This window comes from Triturus cristatus, chromosome 10 (genome assembly GCF_964204655.1).
Source record: "Triturus cristatus chromosome 10, aTriCri1.1, whole genome shotgun sequence".
NCBI lineage: Eukaryota > Metazoa > Chordata > Amphibia > Caudata > Salamandridae > Triturus > Triturus cristatus.
This window is the reverse complement of record NC_140593.1, coordinates 1,080,443,766-1,080,461,492: the sequence shown is the minus strand read 5'-3', so window position 1 is coordinate 1,080,461,492 and position 17,727 is coordinate 1,080,443,766. Positions and strand designations below refer to the sequence as shown.

Genomic DNA, 17,727 nt, shown 5'->3' with positions numbered 1-17,727 from the left:
GTTTCTGTTTTTTGCGATGTGGACAGATTTGTGGAAAAGAGGAGGCTGGAGTGCCTTGAAGGCAGATCTTGGTGTGAAACCTTTTCCCCTTCAATATTCCATCCAGCCTTTCACATGGTGAAAATTATTTTGAAGTTGGCAGGAGTGTGTATTGCAGATGCTTGGAAACCATAAGCCATGATAAATGGACATTTTGAGGCAAAACAAGTCAACTTATCTTGCAGCACATGGGAAATCATTTTGTTTGGAGATGGCCACTGTATTCCGAGCCAGAGTGGCAAGGCTCAATCCTGGCCCCCTGATATACCTCTGTAAAAACAAAAAATGTTTTTCAGAGATTTCCTTTTTTGATTTGTGTTTGTGGATCATTAGAGGAGCAATTTAGCTTGAGTAGACATTGATGATCCGGGCCAAATGTTTCTGGATGACATTTTTAAAAATGGCAGATGTGTTGCAGTGATAATGTAATATTTCAGGAACCATTAGACCTATATACTTCATTTTGGTGTCAAAACATCGGTTTTGGGGACAAGTAGCCTTATAGAGACAGAAATTCACTCCTTAGAGCAACCTTTCCACCATTTTCCAAAATGGCAGCTACAATAGAGGTAGAAGAGACATATATAGACATGAAACAAATAATAATGGTTTTCAATCCTTTTATGCATACACTAAATAATAGTTCATATTTCAATTGATTTATTTATTAGTTTCTGCAATTGCTCGTGGTACATTTGCAGAATGTTGAATATTTGAGAAGAGCATATCGACAGGGACATCTTTTTGTAGCACAGGTTTTGAAAGTACATGTGATTTCTGTGGGTAGAGGCTTTAGAACTTTCATAGGTTTTAGCACCCCATCAATATCTTCCCAACCAAATTCACATGGATCTCTCTCTGTATATGCATGATCGAAAACATTTACACATTTTCTGATCGAGTAGAAAACACTTTTAATATGTCCACGCATAGAATATGATGTCGGTGGAAGGTCACTAAGCGGGATTGATCTCTTGAACTCCTTGTACCGAAGATCTCCAAATGTGTGACCGTCCGAACTAGTTTTCCACACATGCACAAGGTATTTTACAATATATTTAAAGTCACACTCTACTTCTGTCTCAGTAAATCCTGTTAGAAACTTCTCAGTTTCAGCAGAGAAAGCTCCAACACTGGGCATCTCTGGGTCAAGTTTCTTGTACAGAATATGAAGCGGAATTAAGTGTATTTTCTTGCCAGTTCCATAACGTATCCATAACTCTGACAATCCTTGACTTATGAACATTGCAACAAACCGAAGTAGCACAATAATAATATCCGTGCCATTTGACAATACAATGACTAGATTGGAACCATTGCGAACAGCCCACTCAACATGTGGCACAACACAAAGGTCTGCTTCCACCAATTGGGTGTTAAGTTCTTGAACAATATGGCCCATACCTTTTGAATATATCTCTGCAGGAACTCATTGACAATCATTTCACTTGCAATAATTGCAAATCCAGCATTCACTGAAGCATCAGCAATGTTTTGTTGAGTTAACATCTCCAAGTTCATCTTGTTTGATGTAGATGACCAGAATTTATCAAGTTGCACAGGTATAGGTGTCCACATTTGAATGGAGGCAAGGTCAATTGTTCCACTTGTAGACATACGTTTGACTCTCTCACATTCTTCGTCAATAGTTCAAGATAACTTTCAAAGACAATATGCAGTTTTTCCAAGGTACACACTGACTTTGATATCTGTAGAACAGTCTGAACGACCTCTTTGGAGATTTGCATGGATGAAATATTGACCATTCACAATTGTGACATATAGTCCACCACAACTGCAGTTTTCAATGAAAGCACCTTCTTAAATGGAAGTTTTTTTTTAGCTCTTGCATGAGTTTGTGCTTCACTGGTTTGGTTGCAGCATCTCCATCAAATAATGCATTTGTTGAAAGAATATCATGCAACAGAATGTCCTTGATAAATTCACCCCTTTCTTGTGCTATATCCATCTCTCTATGTGCTTCAGAATGTTGCTTTTTTGTAACCTGTTTAATAGTGGCTGGTTGGAAGAAACTCTTACTATGGCAATAAAAAGTGTGTAAGTTTAGCTTTAGTGAGTATGCCAAACAGCTTTTTCTCTTTCAATACAAAGCTCTCCTGCTTCAGTTGTGCGAATACTTTCGGTCCATGTTCCAGTACATTTAGTAGGGGAGACAGCCTTTACAACGAAACTGTTACAACGCATCCCTTGACATCGCATGTCGTTGCAACACAAAAGGTGTGCAGCAGTGGGTAGAAGGTGTTGGATTTAACTCCAACACCTTCACTACTGTTGCACAAACTGGAGTTGGAATAGAAAATTAATCTATTCCAACTTCCAGCGCCACCCCGACAGAAAGTCGGAGTGAAAGTTTGCGTTGCAACGGCATGCGATGTAATAGCATGCGTTGTAACGTCACATATTCGATCAGTAGACATGTCTGTATATCGTTATCCACATATTGTTTGGCCACAAAGTTGTGTCGTCGCACAGGCTCAGTCATTTCAAAGGGGTTTCCTTGCTGCTGCATGAAATGAAGAAGGCTGTCAACATGTTTATTAAAAAAGTTCCCCTCTCAATCCCACAAGTTTGTGGCGAGGAACAGTTTCACGATGGTCCATTAATTTTGAATTTGTCATTTCTCAGAAAACATTGCAAATAGAAAGGACTTCATGGTAAACTAGCTGCCATTGAGAAACATATTCACTTTTACATGCCTGAGCAACAATTTCCTTGGAGCTTTTCTATAATCTCTGGATTGTCTGTTCCAGTTTCATATCTGGAACCACAGAATTGAACCTTTCTTGTCTGTCTTTCACCACAAAATGTCTTTGAATACATTTTCTGTAGAGGTATGGTTTTCGCATCTCTTGCTTCTTCACTCTTTCAAAATACCAGGACCTATAGCTCAGGTAGTTTATGCAATCGAATTCGCAAAACACAGTAACCAGTAACTCCACAGTCTTCACGTACAGCACCCAATCACCTTCCCGATCAGCATGTACCCAGATTTTCACTAGAGCTATCATGTGTAAAACATTTCCCCAGTACTTGCAAAGTTCTGATGTTTTACCGTATTCTTTGACAAACTCTACAAACTTGGTTTTCAGATTTTGGATTGAGTGTACTGACTATTGCCTGGCTTTGAATTATGTCCTTTGAATGAAGTGCATCCTGTGCCTTGTTCATTTCGGAGATAGGATATGCAAAACCTAATTTGTCATTCTTATTCCAGAAAGCATTCCAACGTAATGTTTCTATAGCCTCAGATATGATGAGCATACCTTGTAACAAACGAACATAATGAATTCCTCTCAATACTGACTGTACAGTTTTTATTCCAGAGATTTCAGCCTCAATAAGTGCATAATCTATGCCACATCCAGTGAGATAACTTCCTGCACAGCTCAACACAACCTTTGTCATATGGCAAATGCCCATCATTGGATAAAGATCATCAAATTCTACTGGATTGCTCATAAAAATGTCAGCTATAATACGGAAAACCCCTTCATCACAGAAATTTGGCAGGATAGGCTGGTCTTCAATCTAAGCATGCACATTTTGGAATTTCTTTAGAGCTGTGTATACTGTTGCATAGTTTGTGTCTGGAGATGGTATTACTGGTAAAAACTCAAAGTTCCTCAGTGGGATGGTATTCTGGGATATCAGAGCATGAATTCTAACCCACAGAGGAACTTCATCCTTCAGTCCACACCGAATAAGCAATATGTTAAATTCAGTTAAATCAGCTGTGTGGACTGCAACATCAGATAGAAGAAGATCCATGTCTTCAGCCACTTTGAAACGTTCTGGTATACTGGGATGTGTTAATGGCTTGTAGTGATTTTGCACATGTTTTTTAAAAAAAGTTTTTATTTGAAATGTTTTATATAGCGCGAACAAGACCCATCAGGGTATCAGAGCACTGTACATTGAGGTTGAGAAGTTGTGCTGGTAAAGGGAAAACATTTAATAAAAAATCATAGACACAGGGGAGGATACATCACATGCCCATTCCAGAAAATAATAGAGATAAATGTAGTTACAAAAGGTACACATTGCATGGTAGATAAGTAGGTCAATGCTGTGGAGCAAACACAGTTGGCTTGCAAGGTTACAGGTCTATTGTCGCAGGTGGCTATTCAGGAGCAATACTTTGACTTTTCTTTTAAATGTATCGGTCAAAGCGTTTGTTCTGATATGGGAAGGGGAACGCTCCATATTCTAGGAGCAAGACCAGAAAATGGTCCGCTGTAGGATTTCTTTTATTTGTAACTTTCGTGGCTTTAACAGTAGAATGTTTGAGCTTCATAGGGCTTGATTCCCACCAGATAGTTCAAGCTTATTTGCCTAGTAAGTAGGAGTGTTCTGATACAGCACTTTGTGTGTCAAGCAGACTATCTAGTACCTGATTCTTGCATTGAGATACAGCCAGTTGAGTTGGATTAGATCTGGTGTGATGTGATCACGTTTTCTAGATCTTCTGATGAGCCTGGAAGCAGAGTTCAGAGTGGCCCTTAAGGGGGCCAGTTTAGCTTTGGGTAATCCGGCTAGGGTCACATTTCCATGGTCTAAGCGGGAGATAACTAGGGAATGGACTGCTAGTTGCATGTCTGCTGTCGGCAACAACGGTTTGATTTTCCTTAAAGTGTAGAGTTAGTGATTAGCTCCTCTTGTTGTTGCACCGATGTGGTCCTGCATATTCAGTAATTTGTCCAAAGTTATGCCTAAGGATCTAGTTGAGTCAACAATGTGTGGGGTGCAATGGAGGGTTGTTAGTTGTGTGAGTTAATCTTGAATGGGGGCAGGATGATTGTGGGGCCAGCTAGAGGAATTCCGTCTTGAGGGTATTCAGCATAAGGTGGTAATGAAATAGCCACTGTTGAGTTGTAAGAAGAGCAGAGTTGAAAGTATTGATGTCATCTGGTGAAGACATTTTCAAGTACAATTGAGTATCACTGGCATGCATGTGATGGTGTATGTTTGTGGTTGACTTTGATTCTTTGTATTCTATTTTGAAGGAACCAAGGAAACCAATTTAAGACTGGACCCGATAGCCCCATCCTTTTTTCAACAAGGTCAACCAAGTTGTCATGTTTGACTATGTCAAACGCCAATGAAAGATCAAGCAGTATAAGTAGGGAAGGTTCGTTCTGGTCAAGTAGTCGAAGGGCATCATCAACAATGTGTGTTACAGCAGATTCAATAATATGTCCAGATCTGATGCCCGACTGGTATTGGTTTAGTAGCTGAAACTGTTCAATGTGATCGCAGAGTTGTGGGTGTACACACTTATCAAGTAGTTTGGCTAAAGTCATGATATTGGAGATAGGATGGAAGTTGTTAGGATCAGAAAAATATGCATTTGACTTCTTTGAGATGGGGCAACTAGCCTGATCTTGAGACAATCTGGGATCAGGCCTTGCACAAGAGATTCATGTACAATCTTAGACCACAGAGGAAAAGTGGAAGAGGAAAGCTCTTTGAAGAACTTGGCGGGCAAAGGATCCTTGAAATGATTTGAAGGTTTTAATGAACTAATGATGTTGAGCAGTTCCGTTTCATCCGTTTGTATGAAGGTATTCCATGAAGCATCATTTGGAATGCTGACCACCGGTCCTGCCAGAAGAGAGTTCGCCCGAAGAAGCCTTGGAGAGGGAGAGGATCGGGCTGGATTCTGCGTGTCAGGGAAGGATCGTTGCAGTTCCAGTTCGATCTTCCTTGTCTTTTCCATAAAGTGTGAAGAGAACTCTTCGCCACTTGGGAGTGAGTCCTTGAGTGTGGAGAGTTGATTGGTAGAGTGGTTCGCTTGTTGTTTGATGATTTCAAAGAGTTTTTTTGGTCTGTTTTTCACCTTATCAAACTGAGCCTTAAAGTGATCGGTTTTGGCGCAATGGATATGTTTGTTATTGGCACTTCTTGTCATCCTTAACTGCTTAGGTTAATATGGAAGGAGCGTTTCTCCAAGATCTTTCAGCAAGCCTTAGTTTATGTTGTTCCTTGTTAAGGGAGCTATTAAAGCAAGGTTTTGAATGTTTGCTGGAAATCCTTTTGAGCTGCTTTGGAGCAAGCAAGTCGAAAATATTCATCATGGAATGAATGTAGTGATTTATTTTTTTATTTTACAGAGTTTTATATAGCGCGAACTTGACCCGAATTGGGCATAAGAGTGATTTACATAGCACCAGTTGCTTTACATGAGGAGACATTAATTTTTGTTAGGCACGGGGAGATTAAGTGATTTGCCCAGAATCACAGGATGTGCAATGTCATTGCGGAGACTCGAACCTGTTTCCCAGATGCGAGGTCGACCGCCCTAGCCGTTAGGCAACTCCTCTCCCATCATTGAGTGCATCCAGATTCATCATGTTGGGGGGAGGAAGAATATTATTGCTCACGCTGGTAAGATCCTTTACATTGATGTTTCTTAAATCTCTAGACCATTGTTTGGGCTTACGCGGTTGTCCTTGCCTAAACAGCACTCTTTCCAGGATGAGAAAAGAGATTGGGAAATGGGCATACGAGTGGCATGGTGATATGTCATCCAGTTGTATGACGTTGTCTTTGGCTATGATTAGATCTAGGGTGGCCCCCATGTTATATGTAGGACTGTTGCTTGATTGTTTGAAGTTAAGGTCAGAGATGAAAGCCTTGAAAGTGCATAGTAAAGGGTCATTTTCGTTTTTCCAGTGTAAGTTGAAGTCCCAGAGGAACATATGGTTAGGGAGTTGATCAGAGTTAACTGATATGGTCTCAATTATTTGTTCGATGAACAAAAGATTCTCTACAGGGTGGTTGTATATCATGTGGAGTGTGCATACAAACTTGTCATTGTTCAGGATTTCGATTTCCAGGTATTCGCAGGATGACATCGGGGCTGGTTGTGCATGTCTCAAGGAGAGATTGGTCCGATAGATGCAAGTGATGCCACCCCTGATTTTAACTGGTCCATCAAGTCTAATGATGTCAGGGGAAACTAAAATGTCCAAGATTGGTGCAGAGGAGTCATTAAGCCAAGTTTGAGTTAATACCAGGAGGTCTAAATCTTGAACGAGTATTAGGTCGGCAATATCCGCTGCATGTCTTACAGCCAATTTCTAGTTAATGACAGTAGCGGCTCGCATAGGGCGTGCTGCGGGTGGTGAGGCAGGGCAGGGAGGGGCAGGGTGGGGGGGTAGCAAACACGGACATACAACGGAACGGAAGAAAAGTAATTATTACGTTCCTCCGTTCCGTCGTATGTCCGTGTTTGCTACCCCCACCCTGCCCCTCCCCCGCCCCCCACCACCCCGCAGCACTCCCTATGCGAGCCGCTACTGGTTAATGACTATCAATTTGATGTGAGCTTTGGTTACAACATTTTCGAGGTGTGATGTGTGTACAGTTCCTACGTTTTCCTTGTTCATAGATCTGAGACTGACAGTGGATTCTCGAAACAAATTGGAGGGAATAATTTGGATATTGAAAGTTGAGGGAGAAGGGTCAAGACGCGCAGCTTTGTAGGATAATAGTAGGGAGTGAATATCTGCATCTGTCAAGTGATCTGTAATCCTATGTGGCCTGGAGTGGTGATTGGGATCTTGCAGTAAAATCCAGTCTGTGTTCACTGGTATTTCCATGGACGAGATTTCGTTCCGGCAGAGTTTGCTCATTGAGGAGAGGGTGGGTTGGTTAGTTTTTGAGAGCGAACTGAGATCTCATAACTTCTCCATTTTCAACAAGAAGTGTCATATGTTCTGGAGGCCCTCTTTAACTAGCTGAAGATCCTTTTTGATGTCAGCCAGCATATCCTCAATGGAGGGAGGGTTAGGCGTTAGTGTGACTGGTTTAGGGGTAGGCTGTATAGGCGATCCCTCAGAGGGGGGAGAGGAGGAGAGAAGTGTGGAATTCTCAAAAGGCAGGGGGTAAGTAGTGGAGGAGGTAATGGGCGTTTGCGGGTTAGTGGATGGTCTAATGGAGTTGGAGAGAGGAAGAGGTGTCAGAATATTTCCTTCACTGGCCATCTTGAGTTGAGGGACCGCTGAAGTCTGTGGGTTGGGAGGCGGGCTGTAAGGACGGGGCTCACCCGGGGCAGATTAGGTGTGGATGAGGGATGGGTAGTAGACCTAAAGTTCTCCCGTTAGTTATTGTTGAGAGCTATAGGGGGGGTGATCATTGTGATTCAATGCCATAATTGTAGAGGGTGCCATAGGGTAAGTTGTTGTTCAGGAAGATTGTAGGTGCTAATTGAGGCTTTGGTTCAACCACTGAGTGTTCACCATTGGTGCAGGGGGGTTGATCATGTTGATTTCTCATAAGTGATGAACATGAGGTGGAGTGGTTGGAGCTAGTAAAAAAAGAATGTTCCCCTTGTTGTAAGGTGATATTGCAAGATCAGCTTTGAGGACTGGTGAGGGCATAATGGATAGTCTGAAACCGTGAGGTGTTTTCCTTATTGGGTTGGATCTGAGCATGGACTTAAAAGGCTCTTCTCCATTAGTCTCTCCTGTTAGTGAAGAAGATTAGGTCGTTAAAGAAAATGCCTTTAGATGTACAGAAGTAGGCATCCAAGACCAGCGTTTCTGGGCTGCGTTTAAGTAGGTTATGTTTAAAGTTTTTAGCAGCATTTTCGACAGGTTAGGGGGTAAAGAATCTTACAAGCATTGTTCTCCACCAGTGGCAGCAGGTCCTCGTTGGGGCTAGTGATTTCAGGAGCCATGGTTGAGAGGGCAACAACAGAGAGGATTCAATGCTGGGTAAGGGTTTTCGAGGGCCAATTATATGGAATTTGCATGTTACTCCAATTATTATAATTGCGTCAAGGTCTTCATAATCAGATGTCCTGTTTTAAAACTGAATTATATTCTGACTTAGAGTATGTATATTTAGTAAGGGACTTGATAATGATTTAGTGCATCAGGGACCCTGTGGAGGCTCAATGAGAGAGCATGGTAAAAATATTGGCAGTGCAGAAAAATCATTCCAAGATTGCTGCTTCCAGGACCTAATAGGTAAGAAGTGAGAAGTCCTACCTTTCTTTCAATGCAAGGTCAACATGCCATAGTACTTTGCTTTCCGTGACTTTCTTGGGCTGAAATTGATAGTCTTATGTCTATTTTTAAATGAGCTGGTCCTACCTCAGTCTAGTTGCCAGGGTCTTTCTAGGGCTAGAAGAGTCCTTTGTCTATTTTGCATAGGATGGTCATATTCCCATCCTGTGGCAGGGGCCCAAAGATCTGGGCTGTAGAGATCAACTTACCAGATGGTGCGATGACTAATGTCTAACAGCACACACAACACAGTTCAGGCAAATCACAAAGCGCGCCTGCATAGAGTCGGCCAGCCGATCTGAAATCCATTTCCCACCGAGTGATTAGGTCATGTCTGTAACACCCTGCACAACATGCCTAAAAAGGGTAGGCAGGAGGAGATGCGACCAAAAGCCCAAATGCTTCCTGTAAGGTGTTACTGCAGACCGGGTGAAATTCGCTCCTCCCTGGTAGCACCGCAAGGGAGACAGGCAGGAAGAGCAAACGCACCCATCCTCACAGTGACTCCGCTGTAGAAGCTTCACAGTGCATGCCCACGCCAGGCCGAAGGTGGTGGGTTCCTGTGTCTGGGCCCAACCCACTCACCAGCACCCTCAGCACCCTAGGAGCCGATCCAGTGCCTTGTGTCTCTACCGGAGTGGTGAAGTGGCCGATCTAAGAGGTGTCGGCGGGTCAAGGGGGAGGGAGGGCGATCTGGGCTCATCGCATGCCTCTCTGCCTACAAGGTAAGGAACTACCACCAGGTCAAATGACCACATACACCCTCTACACCATCCACGTCCCTACTCACCACTCCCAAATGACGATCATGGAGGCCAGCACACTTACGTGGCCGGAACAGCGGCGAGTCGTCCTCAACGTGTTCAACATCAGTGGTTCCAGGCTTCCTGTCAAGCTTCACCATGCCCCATAACAAGATCCACATCTTAGACCTGGACCTCACTTCAACCTCGCCTGTAGGACTGCATCCGACCCCGGCGTTGGAGTGTATCGTGACTTGTAGCTGGTGAAACTCATCTATCAGAGTGAGTAATGTTTGAAGAGAATACCACTACACACTCTAGCATTAAGTCTGTAAGCATGCTAGGCATCAGAAGGGTGGATAGCAGGGATTAAGGCAGGATTTTAACTGGTTTGTGATCCCAAACCCTGGAGCTCCCTTTCTGTGCATTGTATACAACTTGTAGCACTTGTTGTTACAATGGTAGAATCTTTGATCCTCTTCACCCATCCGTTTCAAACTTTTGGGAACTTCGTCTTGCTGTATTTCTGCTGCATTTCGAACTCTTTTCTGTCCAGCCGCAGTTGATGTTGGCTTTTCTTTCGAATTAAATTGCTATATGACACATTTTTCTTTGTTGAAGGAGTGTTCAGATTTTGTAGTCAGCAACACTTTGCCAGGTGGTAAAGATCCTCTGCTACCACCTGCTTCACTCATGTTTACAAATTTGAGTCAACAGAAAACCTGAAACAAAATCAATATTAAAATGAATTACCAGTATGATGGCTAAAACACATCATTATAGAGCCAACATTTTGGAAAATGGCAGAAGAGTTGCTCTGAGGAGTTATGTTCTGTCTCTATAAGTCTACAAGACCCCCAAAACCTATGTTTTGACACCAAAATAAAGAATATAGGTCTCATGGTTCCTGAAATTTCACATCATCACTGCAACACATTCGCCATTTTTAAAAATGGTATCCAGAAAAATTTGGCCTGGATAAGCAATGTCTACTCAAGCTAAATTACTTCTCTAATTATTCAAAAACACAAATCAAAAATGAAATTCTCTGGACAACACTTTTTTTTACAGAGATATATCAAGGGGCCAGGACTAACTTTAGAGGAAGAAGCTCCAAAGGGGTGAGAGTTCAAATGGGAGCTATTGCCTCCATGATGAACCTTACTCATATGGGAAGCAATAGACTTTGAATCAGTTCTCCATAAAATGTATAAACATTAGCAAAACCACTAGGGCTGAAATTAAGGTGATAATGCATGTTGTATTTGCACATTAGAGTAAGTAACATGGCAGAAGGACAGCAGGAGAGGATATATATGGCAATGGTTGCAAAGTGCTCTGGAACCCTGCATAGAGATTTGTGCTTCATAAATACCACATATTAATCATAAATAGTCTCTCGTTCATTTATTTCTGTTTCTTGATATAGCGCAAGACTCACTCCTGGAGGACTATCTTGGCTCTCATACATTTTGATGCAAGCACTCAAGTGGAGGGGAAGGATGCACCCAAAAAGCCACTAGCATTAGATGAGAAATTATTAATACACTGGGCTGCTACAAGACACCATTGACAATGTCACAAGCTAATTGCTTCATCTATGGATAAAGAAAGCCAATAAATGAAAGGGGCAGGCACAAAACCCACTCTAAGTATATTGTAGCAAATTATTTGACCACTGAACTGTCAAAACCTAGAGCTCAGAAGGAGAAACCAGGATTCAATGGTAGATTTGCAATCGAACAGATGGGAACATGACTATTGCTGTAGCCTGCAGTATTTGGGCTGTGAGAGGATGTATGACGGAACCACGCATTCTGTTGTAACACATGCTGTTACAATGGGTAGGTGCATACACTTTTTCGTATATATATATGGGTGTGTGTGTGTAGATAAATATATGAAATATATGTACACATAAATTTATATATATTTTATATATTTGAATATGAATACGCACACACACACACACACACATATATATATATATATATATATATATATATCCTTAAAACCCCACAACTCCTCAACCCATACCTACCCTAAACTCTAAAATTACCCTTGCCAACCCATACCCACCCTAAACCCTAAAATTACCCTTGCCACCCAAAAACCCATATTCACCTCAACCCTAAAATTACCCTTGCCACCCAAAAACCCATACCCACCTGAAAGCAGAAAGCTTCCCTTGCCTCTCAAAACCCATACCCACCCTAAACTCTAAAACTACTCTTGCCACTCAAAACCCCACACCCACCCTAAACCCTAAAATGACCCTTGCCAACCAAAATCCCATACCCACCCTAAATCCTAAAATTACCCTTGCCACCCAAAAACCCGTACCCACATTGAACTGTAAAATTACCCTTGCCACCCAAAAACCCATACTCACCTAAACCCTAAAATTACCCTTCCCACCCAAAAACCCATACCCACCTGAAACCCTAAAGCTTCCCTTGCCTCTCAAAAACCCATACCCACCCTAAACCCTAAAAATGTTATTGCTACTCAAAAACCCATACCTATCCTAAACTCTAAAATTACCCTTGCCACCCAAAACCCCTTACCCACCCTAAAGCCCCAAATTATGCGTGCCACCCAAAGAACAATACCCACCCTCAAGCCTAAAAACCCACACACACTGAGAAACCTAAAACTTCCCTTGATGCCCTAAACCCATACCTACCCTGAACCCTAAAATGACCCTTGCCACCCAAAAACCCATACAGACCCAAAACCCTAAAAAAATCCCTTGCTGCTTAAAACCCTTACCCACCGTAAACCCTAACAATTCCCTTGCCACCCAAAAACCCATATCCGCCCTAAAATTACCCTTGCCACGCAAAAACCAGTACCCATCCTGAACCAAAAAAAAAATACCCTTGCCACCCAAAAACCTGTATGCACCCTAGACCCTAAAAATTTCCTTGCCACCCAAAAACCCATACCCACCCTGAACCCTAAAATTACTGCTACCATCCAAAAACATATACCCACACTAAACCCTAAAAAAATGTTTCCCATATATATATATTTATATATATTCACTGAAAAAACCATAGGTTTCACACACGTTATAGTTAGGAATTAGCATTTAAAAAACCTTGCAAATTCACTGAAAAAACCATAGGTTTCACACATGTTATAGTTAGCGGAAATTTTACTGATAAAAAACCAATGAAATTCCCCCGTTATAGTTAGTGCAGGCAACTATAACTCACGCGACCGCAATCCTCTGCTGATGCTAATACTGTATTTAGACACTTATTTGCCCATGTCTTCTTCCATACATTTTTAGCTATACATATATTACAAATATTTTTTTTTTCATAAAGACACATATGTCATCAGCAGAAGATTGCGGTCGCGTGAGTTATAGTTGCCTGCACTAACTATAACGGGGGAATTTCATTGGTTTTTTATCAGTAAAATTTCCGCTAACTATAACATGTGTGAAACCTATGGTTTTTTCAGTGAATTTGCAAGGTTTTTTAAATGCTAATTCCTAACTATAACGTGTGTGAAACCTATGGTTTTTTCAGTGAATTTGTACAGTTTTTTAAATGCTAAGTTACTTTACGCCATTCGTGGCATGCGCGCCCACTTAACGCAGTTCGTTCCGTGCGCGCACGGTGCGCTTCGCGCACCGTGCGCGCACAGTAAGCACGCGGTGCGCTTCGCGCACCGCGCGCCCACTTTACGCAGTTAGTGACGTGCACGCACGGTGGGCACGCGGTGCACTACGCGCACCGCGTGCCCACGTTACGCTAGATGCGCCATGTACGCACGATGCGCTTCGCGCACCGTGCGCACATGGAGGACATATGATGCACTTCGTTTTGAAAGGTAATATTTTAATTTTTCGTAATTTTTATAAGCCATGCACAAATGGTGCCATTCGGGCACCATTTGCACACGGGGTGGAGAGAGTGTGGATAATTTTTTTTTTTATTATTATTTTTTTAAATATTATAGTTTATCTCACCAGTAATAAGCCATGCTCAATTGGTGGCCTTCGGCCACCAATTGCACACGGGTTGGGGAGAGTGTGGATAATTTTTTTTTTTTATTATTTTTTACCGTACGGTAAGCGTAATCTGCGAAATTAGCGAAAAAATAAAAATTCCGTTTTTGGCCTTGGGGGATCTTTGGGGACTCCCTCAATATGGCTATGTGTGTGGGAGCTGTCTAAACAGCCCCTTTACATGTTTTTGTGCTTTATATTTTAAACATCACTCAGTGCGAGAGAGAAAATGGCGGCCGCCGCTTCCTGGTTTCGGCCGATTCGAATGTTTACTAAGATCTAAGAGCCAATCAGAATCGCGCTCGCGCACGCCACCGTACGCGTACGGTAAGCGTACCGTAAGCGCACCGTAAGCTGGCTCAGATATATATATTGATTTAAAGGCTATTTTCTCAGAATCTACTGAACAGATTTACACCAAACCTACAAAAGGCACTTCCTTGACCTGAGGACTACCTCTCTGCCAAATTTCTAGTAATTCTGTTCAGCCGTTCGGGCTGTAGCCCTGTCTAAAGGTCCTATGGAAAAATGCATGGGGAAAACGCGTTTTGGGACCCCCTTTTTTTCTCGGCCCCCGCTTGACGAATCACCCCGAGACTTTCAGGGTAGCAGCTGAACGGAGCGCCCCATTAGTTTTGAAAATTTCGCGAGGATTCGTCAACCGGCGCCAAAGTTATTCAAAATAGAATTTTGAGATTTCCTATGGAAACACGGTCCTAACTATAACTATCTACTGGCGACCGCCAGTAGATAATATATATATATATATATATATATATTCACGCTCCAAGGTTGCCCATTGATTGAGGACGCACTCAGACAGCAACCAGCTTGAAGCCCTTTATTAGGTACAAACGTGCACCACCATGCCGAATCCGTTTGGCAGCTTACATGCCGATAAGCCTGACGCGTTTCAGAGGTTGATTCCTCCTTCCTCAGAGGCTCGACAGTTCAGTGGTGTGCTTGCTCTGACACGCCCCCATTAAATAAATAATTAACTGCTCTCAGATGAGCTCCGCCGATGCGGTGTTCGCATTGATTTCTGGGATTCATAGTCCGTGTCGTGATTATTAAGCCCCTTATGGGTGCACTCAGTATCTCTGCTGGTAACTTCTCCAAGCCCTTAGATGAGCCTCAGCAGGTAGGGCACGTTTTAGATCCTTCGTTGCGGTCCCATAACACAGCCTGGTGAATCCCAAGCTGCATGGCCCCCAAATTACCGGGTGGTGCATCCACAGAGACCTGGCAGTCCCGCGATATTGGGACATCGTCCTGAGCTGCACTGGGGCTTTCGTTGGGGCTCGAGGCGGCGCTGAGGGGCTTCAGCTGAGACGGGGCCTGCTGGGAACGAGGCCTGGCTGCCTGACGTGAGACCGGGACGTTGCGTTGAAAATTAGCTGAAATCGCAGGAGGGGAGAGAGCAGCCTCCTGGGGGCGACATAGCTGCTGAGGCGGGGAGGAGCGTACCCTGAGGCCGGCCGGCAGATGAGAGAAGCAGGAAGGGGGACGACTACCGCCTGTGACGTAGATCGGGGGCGGCTGGACGGCTCGGTGGCCAGATCGGGTCGTGGAGGTGAGGTGCGGTGCGGGGACAGGAGAGACGGGCCTAGGGCTGCACTTGGCACAGTGAGTGAGTCGGTGGTCCCCTGGTCCCACGGGGTGGGCGTGTCCTCATTGTGGCTAGAGAGTCCCCCCTTCGGCAGTGGTGGAGGCCTGGAGTGTGCGCAGCTATTGGGCCTTGTAGGATCCAAGCTGCAAGAATTGGTCCTTCTCCCCCCTCTCCACCCTCGGCCCTGATAACAGCGGGAACTCTGTGGCGCCATCGAGCCGTGGTGGTGGTAGTAGGCAGGTGCGACAGTTGGCGTGTCCCTGGGACGGCAAGGGGCCCCCCGCTTTATGCGCAGGATCTCTTCTTCCCCGTCCCCCCTGGCCACAGAGGACGCCCGTATCAGCAGTCAGTTGGACCACGAGGCAGACATTTGTGATCTTCTGGCAGACTGGGACTTGTGAGTGCCAGTGGGGGAGTGAGGCCTGGAGGTACGAGGTCTGAGGCGGCCCTGGGGACACAGGGGGCCCAAGTGGGAGCATACAAATGAGTGCCCCCTTGCCTTGGGTATGGGACATCCACGCATCAGCGGGCCCACATAGCAGTGGGAACTCGGCAGCGCCAACAAGCCGCGGTGGTGGTGGTGGGCAGGCGTGACAGTCAGCATCTCCCTGGGCCTGCCTGGGGCCCCTCTCTGTGCGCAGCATCTCTTCTTTCCCGTCCCCCGGCCACAGGGGACGCCAGTATCAGCGGTCAGTCGGACCACGAGGAAGACATTTGCGACCCTGCAGCTGGCTGGGATTTGTGTGTGCCAGTGGGGGAGTGAGGCCTGGAGGCACGGGATCTGAGACAGCTCTGGGGACTCAGGGGGCCCGAGTGGGCGCATGCGATTAAGTGCCCCCCTGCCTTGTTTACAGGACGTCCACGCATCGGTGAGCGCCGCCGGGGCATTTGACTGCATTCGCCGCCGCCGGGGCCTTGGGTTGGCTTGTTGGCCCTGGCCTTTGGGGCAGCCTCATACGGGCTCCTGTTCGGCGGCCGGGTCGGGCCACAGGAGGCCGCTACTGCAGGTTTCCCCTTCTTGCCCCCTCCCCTGATCTCCCTGGTCTTGAGTGGGAGCCCCGACTGCGGCCATGACGAGGGATAAAGGAGGTAGTGGCCCGCCCAAGCAGGGCCCCATTGATAAATTCACTGGTCCGGGAGCAGCAGCTGGGGACTCCCGAGGGCGGCAGGGGACTATGTCAGATAACGCGGCAGTCATGGCCGCTATCACCCAATCCAGAGATATGTTGGATGCCAAAATAGGGGCGGTTGGCTCTGATGTTACGCTTCTGCGGCAAGATTTGCGCAACGCGGTGTCACTCATTGCGGAGGCTGAGACCCATATCTCCGGAGTGGAGGACGATGTTACCACACTGAAGAAAAAGGAGGCTGCCATGGAGGTTGCTTAGAAGGGGCTTGCGCTGCGAGTGGAGCATGCTGAGTGATGGGCCCGACGCAATAATCTGCGCTTTGTTGGGTTTCCAGAGGGATGCGAGTGGGGCAACATGGAACGCTTCCTCACACAGTGGTTGCAGAGTTGGCTCCCTCTGGATGCATTGTCCCGTTGTTTTGTGGTGGAGCGGGCCCACAGGGCACTCATGCAGAAACCCCCACCGGGAGCTCGCCCACAGCCAGTGATAGCAAAATTACTGAACTATCTTGATTGCGACGCGATATTGAAACAGGGCCGTCTCGAGGAGCCCCTGCTCTATGACAATGTACGTATCCTCATCTTTCCAGACTACACGCGGCAGGTACAGCAACAGCGGCAGTCGTTCATGGCAGCAAAAGCCCGTCTGAGAGATCTCATGCTTCCGTATGCTCTCCTATTTCCTGCCCGACTACGAGTTGTATATCGCTCCCGTACCCACTTCTTCGATTCTCCGGAAGAGATCTTCAAATGGACTGATGAGACAGTTCGGGTGCGGGCACACACGCCACCTGGTAGGGATTCTGACTCCTCATCTGGCGACGCGGCCCGGAGGGGAACCCTGTGGCAGCAGAAGGGTATCCGGTGGTTGCGATCCCAGCACCGCTCACAGTCCTGTGGCGCTTCCTCCATGAAGGGTTCCGCCACTGGGCAGCAGACATTGGCGGACTGATTGATGGGTTCCTGCGGGACTGTGGGGTTCTAACCTAATTAATGTTGATCGGAAAGACTCTGACAAGGGCCGGGACATCTGCCAGGTTTTCGCTGGCCGGGGACGTGCCCAGCAGACATGGACTGTAAGTTGGGGATCAATTGGTCGGGGTGGCTCGCGTCCCCCCGTTGGGGGTCGGGGTCAGTCCCGCCGTGACAGA

The 17,727-nt window shown here is 45.3% G+C and overlaps 1 long non-coding RNA gene across 1 annotated transcript in view; it reads right to left on the bottom strand.

Moving 5' to 3' along the window:
• LOC146796595 (uncharacterized) overlaps positions 1–17,727 on the bottom strand; it is a 109,974-nt gene that overhangs the window by 51,392 nt on the left and 40,855 nt on the right. The window contains exon 2 of the long non-coding RNA XR_014969944.1: positions 9,862–10,536. This is a non-coding gene — a long non-coding RNA (uncharacterized LOC146796595). The remainder of the gene's footprint in view (positions 1–9,861; positions 10,537–17,727) is intronic.